The sequence below is a fragment of the Schistocerca piceifrons genome, chromosome X (assembly GCF_021461385.2).
Source record: "Schistocerca piceifrons isolate TAMUIC-IGC-003096 chromosome X, iqSchPice1.1, whole genome shotgun sequence".
In the NCBI taxonomy this organism is placed as follows: domain Eukaryota; kingdom Metazoa; phylum Arthropoda; class Insecta; order Orthoptera; family Acrididae; genus Schistocerca; species Schistocerca piceifrons.
In genome coordinates this window covers 782,553,358-782,559,357 of record NC_060149.1, presented here as the reverse complement: position 1 = coordinate 782,559,357, position 6,000 = coordinate 782,553,358, and the positions used below count along the sequence as shown (strand labels likewise).

General features: G+C 38.4%; 1 protein-coding gene across 4 annotated transcripts in view; it reads left to right on the top strand.

The window, feature by feature from the left end:
* The first annotated feature begins 2,504 nt into the window (after positions 1 to 2,504).
* The window catches only part of LOC124722134 (inositol hexakisphosphate and diphosphoinositol-pentakisphosphate kinase), a 577,166-nt gene continuing 573,670 nt past the window's right edge, over positions 2,505 to 6,000 (top strand). For 2 of the 4 annotated variants that reach the window (XM_047247339.1, XM_047247338.1), the window contains exon 1: positions 2,506 to 2,876. The gene's annotated coding sequence lies outside the window, so the exon portion shown is untranslated. Of the gene's footprint in view, positions 2,877 to 6,000 lie in introns of all 4 variants that reach the window. The other 2 variants (XM_047247342.1, XM_047247341.1) reach the window with 2 other exon arrangements.

The window sequence follows — 6,000 nt, the reverse complement described above, 5'->3', positions numbered from 1 at the left end:
ACAATACTGTTTCTCGTCCACCTCTGGAATGCCTTTTCTTCAGGTGTCCACAGCATTTGCTGGAGTCACTTCGTGTTGACCAGTTACAACCCAAATCCAGCGATTTAATCACCTGCCACCATGGTTACTGCAGAGTCCCAGAATAATTTCAGATTTAGTGCAGTACAGGAGAGATTGCACTCCTTCATATGTTTTGCAAGAAACGCTATCACTAATCAACAATGCATATCAAGACATTTTATGAATTAGTCCTACACTAAACAAACTGGTTAAGCGAGCATGGCAGAGTGAGAATCGCTGATACCTTTGTAAAGGGAAGACCTATGTGGTCATGACAAATGATGTCGGATAAAGGTTAGCCACTTCTCTACTCCATAAATGCCTCAATATTAGCTCACTGAACTGATGGATTGATGACATGTATGACGTTCACACTTGACTATCTGATTTCAGTAAAGTGACACATGACACAAGTCTGTTGTAGATTTCCTGCACACTTCTGAATAACAAACGCTGCAACTGGGAGAGACAGCTACCTCATAATAATCACCAGTCACGGAGTACAACGCCACATTCTGCCACTGTCGCAGATGGGTGGACACGGGCTTGCCTATCGTCCCAGATCAGAACACCTACGTTCCCGATATTTCTCTGGACTGGCCAGGGCCTATCTGAATGACAGGCCAAGGTTAGCATACTACATCGCTACACACCACCCGTTATCATGGTTCAGCAGATAAAGAACGATGGTGAGCGGGAGGAGACGAGACAGTGCACCTCCCAAACCGGCGTCTGTACTCTGTAACTCCAACACACGCTAGTCTGATTCAGAGCTTTACGTTCATTCCGCCAGAGAGCAGTCAAGTACAGGATGTTAGAATACATCGGGGCGCAGACTTATTGTAATCCAGTTTTACGATCTTTCTGCAAGTTAATGCTAATGCATCCCTAAACGCTAATTAATGCTTAATCAAACTGAATACAGAAACAATACACTTAAATATAGTTATAAATAGCGTTATGTAATTTGATTATAATTATGCCCTTAGATTTTGTAACTAAGAGGCATTATTCCAATATTGGTATATTTCGCAACAGCAGAGCTGTTGCTACAGAACAAAAAAACTAACGTATTCACCACCTGTCGAGCATTTGTTTTCCAAACAAAGGTGTAGTAATTTCTGTTTATACTCGTTACGTTCGTCTGACACAGTTCTGTACAAACAGGAGGCCTTCGCCACACATTTTTACGTTGTAGTTATTGTTGGATCAGGTAATTGATCATATGTAGCTGTCTGCACAGCGTTAACTGCAAGGGAAAATTCAGTTGGTAGAGCACTTGCCCGTGAAAGGCAAAGGTCCCGAGTTCGAGTCTCGGTCCGGCACACAGTTTTAATCTGCCAGGAAGTTTCATATCAGCGCACACTCCGCTGTAGAGTGAAAATTTCATTCTAGAAGCAACCCCCAGGCTGTGGCCAAGCCATATCACCGCAATATCCTTTCTTCCAGGAGTGCTGGTTCTGCAAGGTTCGCAGGAGAGCTTCTGTGAAGTTTGGAAGGTAGGAGACGAGGTACTGGCAGAAGTAGAGTTGTGAGGACGGAGCGTGAGTCGTGCTTGCGTAGCTCAGTTGGTAGAGCATTTGCCCGCAAAAGGCAAAGGTCCCGAGTTCGTGTCTCGGTCCGGCACACAGTTTTAATCTGCCAGGAAGTTTTAAAATTCAGTTGACTGTGAAAATAGGAAACATGAACAAAGTAAATGAGTAATTAAAAACGTCATTTAGCGACAGGAATCTCAGACAAAAAACACTAGGTAGGCCACTCACGAATCTGAATCTGTAGCAGTAAGCAAAAAATCGATGCCTAAGTTCAATCCAGAAATTTACCAAAACAAGAAATGGTTTTGTGGTTGTGAAGAAAGCAACGCTGTTTTTTTTTTTGTTTTCCTTGTGTGTTACTTGGGGGGGGGGGGGATGGGCAGATTTCGTCTAAAATGAAAGTACATGAAATGTCAAAGCGACACATGAAGGGTGTACTTAGTCTTTCATTTATAGCCAAAACCACAATTCAGCAGAAATTAGATTCTTAATATAGACAAAAAATTGACAGCCACAACAAAAGTGTAGAAAAGAATCCAAACTACATCCATTGTTATGCACTTCAGTTCAAACTTATGTCGAAGGCGGCCTCTGTCAATGGCAAATGCCCCATCTTTTTCGCACACCTTTCAGATAGTTTTTTTGGCACCACCAATGGAATCGCTCCGCGGCCGCCACTGCTAACTCATATCGGTCTATTTCAAGGGATAAAACTATAAACATTCAGCATGTACCCATGTTTATATATTAATTTGCTATGTAACTGTAACATTACTTGTTCCACATCATTACGATTTACCGTAAAGAATGATCCATGGAATATGAAACTAACCAACAGTGATACGTGACGTCCATTCTGCGAGTCTCGCCGTCCATTTAATAGCTACGCGTTGTTGTCGTATTAAATGCCCCGCTTGATGTAGCATAAGCTATGATCAGGCTAACTTTAAACGTAACAGACCTTGGCTACGATACAGTCGACTCAAGTAAGCGTTTATCATTGCAGAGATTATCGACGCTATCATTGTACATCTCTGGCCTAGCAGAAAACTTTGTGAACATGTCGCGATAAGTTTAAGATGCCGCAAAAGTTTTACTGTTGTGTGAAAGTCATTTACGTGTTGAATAAATGAGAGATTGTGTGATGTGTAATGTGATGGCCGAACTGTAGATTATTATGTGTCTAGTGACAATATTCAGACTTCCAGAAATAAAGTGTAGTTGTACGCATCGTTTTGCCTGACTATGATGTTTCGGACAGAGAAGAAAGCAGGTGACTGAGTAAGTGTTCACTGATTTCAACCACAGAAGTGTAATGTAAACGTCTATATCCTAGGAAGAAAGTTCTTCATAATTTCTGGATACATCCGCAGTCCTCATTCGAATAACTGTAGGATACTCAGTCCGATAGGTTAAGTACTAACGTACAACAATTGTTTATAATTATTCTGACGTGTTAAGATTATGTCGACTGTGTGATAATTGTCCCACGGACATTGTGATGAGTTGTTCTGCGCAGTTAGGTTACTTAAGGAAACTACCACTTAAACCGAATGTACCAATTCCCTTTGTTTTACTATCATGACATGTCTCTTCATCTGGAAAGAGAATTTAAATTCTAGCACACGTAACAGAAAAAGATTTTATATTTAAATTTTGATGCTGTGATTAACAGTTCAGAGTAAAATTTTGAGCAGGAATAATCAAAGTCTAAAAAATGGGACATCTCAGTAATTTGTGAAGATGATCCAAATACAGGATAATAAGCGTATAACTAACAACAAATAGTGCATAAATCTGGCTGCAGTTATGGATCTAAGTACATAAAAGGGAGCCGATAGGTGAGATAGTTCATTTTATTCAATCTACATATTGAGAAATCTGTAGAGGAAAGCAAAGAGGAATTAATTCACGGAGAAGAGTGTGTACTAATGTACCCACCTTGAAATCTTGTTTGATCTGTGGCGTAGCCCGAAGTCTGTGTTAAGTTTGGAGGTGATAATTTAGTTGAGTTGGCGAAGTCAACGGATATGGATGTGAAATAAAGATTTTTGTAACAAATTGATCCATGTGGTAGCCTAATTCATTGCCTATTTATAGTTTACTATCATCATTAAAACCACTGTTATTGAACTCAGTGAGACATGTTTTAAGTGGCTTTCATTAAGGTATTGAACAGTTTCATTCATCACATTATCTCAATGGATCTATGATTTGTTAAATAATTCTTTTTGACACGTGATGGATATATCATCCACATACAGAACTACCTTGGAACTTTCAGTGCAGTATTTTGTCATTTACATAAATCAAAAACAGAAGAGGACTCAATACCGAGCCATGAGGCAATTGATATTTTATATTAATGGTTTTGGATTTGTGAACACCACTTTCAGTATTAAGCAGTACAAGCTGTTTTTGGTTACTCGTGTATCTAGCAGGATAGTAGCATTCGTACATAGTCAAAAGCTTTCTCAAGGTCAAGGTACATACGTGCAACATGTTGCTTGTTCTTTGTCACTTATTACCTCTTCAATTAACTGAGCATCTGGTGTGCTAGTTGATTTACATTTTAAGAATCTATTTTGATTTTCATAGATTAAGTTTTGTGTGTTGAGAAAACTTATAATTCTTTTATATATATATGAATTTTTCAACTCTTTCCGAAAAGACAAGAAGTAGTGGTCCATAGTTTTCTATTTTGTGTTTGTCTCCTTTTTTAAAGATTAATATTACCTGGGCTATTTTAGTCTGTCTGGGAAGGTGTGTGATTCTATTATATTATTTACTGTTCCAGGCAGAGGTACGGACACATTTTGTCTGCACACTTTTAATACATTGATATTGAATCCATCCTGACATGCAGAACTTGAAGATTTGAAAGAGCCAATGATGATTATTATTTCTTTGCAATTCGTGATGGCTAGCTAAATGCTATGCTTAGATAGATTGCCTTTAAAGTTATACTGCAGGTTAGTATTTTTGTAATTGATAGCTTCCCCCACTGAAGAAATATAGTCACTGAAAATATTCACTATTTCAGACTGGTCTTTCACAACCATCCCTCTGTGGTCAGTAATAAAGTCCATGTAGGATTTTTTTGCCTATTCTAAAACTGTTTCAATCCCCAGTCACAAGTAGTAACACAGTTAGTATCCACACCATTAAATATTTGTCTCATACAACCATTTTGCTGTAGTTATGTTGTGCAGCCATCACAACTGAATATTTCCTAAGGTATTTTACATTTTGAAGCAATGTGGGTCGGCATAAGTTAGCAGCTCACGTACCTCTGTATATCTTCGTAGAAGGAACAGTCACTATACCAGATAATGCAGGTACATATTTAACTTATTTGTTTTGCACTGGAACATTTCATTGTTAACACAAGGCACCATAGAATAATTCATGTAACTGAAGCAATGGATTATAATGAAACTGCTAGTTGAGAGCTGTAAATATTACTTAGGACTGAACCACATGGAAAATGCATGAGATGCTTGCAGGGTTCTTAATTATATGGCCTTTACAATATGTATGGTACTGGGCAATAAATATTTACTGTTTTCCTGTCAAAATTGGCAGTGTTTTCACTTGCTGTCTTATGTGAACATGCAATTCTGTTTTCACATATCATACTGGTAGCTGTAGCACGTGTGTGTCTGTCTGCAATACTAATGTATGAGAATCACATGTAAAGTAATTAATACAGGGCAGGAAAAATAACATATGTTAGAAAGCATTATGTGTAGCTCACAAATGCTAGTGTTATTCTACAGATAGTGACTAAACATGTTACAAAAATGTGCTTACTACAAGAGAAGTTCTGTTAATTAGTTTGGTACAGTGTGGTGAGCACGTGCGCGCGCCCACACACACACACACACACACACACACACACACACACACACACACACACACACACACAGTGGTGGGTTACTAGGTCTGTCCATCTTGCTATGAAAAGAAATTTTCCTACATAATATGCAACTGAATTTACGATAACACAACTAACTATTAATTGAGATCTAGTGACATTGCTAATTTAATAGATTCAGCTTCAGTAGGTTGAGTTATTGCCTTTAAGTGGTTATCTGCCAGTAGTTGCACCATAAATTTATTTTAGAACATGATATGGTCTGTTCTCCCCACACAGGTTACACCAGTTGATGTAGCAAGTAGCTAGAGCAGAACAATTTTTTTTTTATGTAGACGAACAATTAAATTGAGATATTTTACCCAAATGTAGTCAGCAAATTTCCCCCATTGTGAGACATAAGAATGCAAACAGATAATACTTCTTGAATGTCGGAAACATTACAGAAATGATATATACATGTGAATCGGTAACAAAGCAAGATAGGATAAGGTGAGGATAGGCAGGAAATTGGTCATGGCATAATCA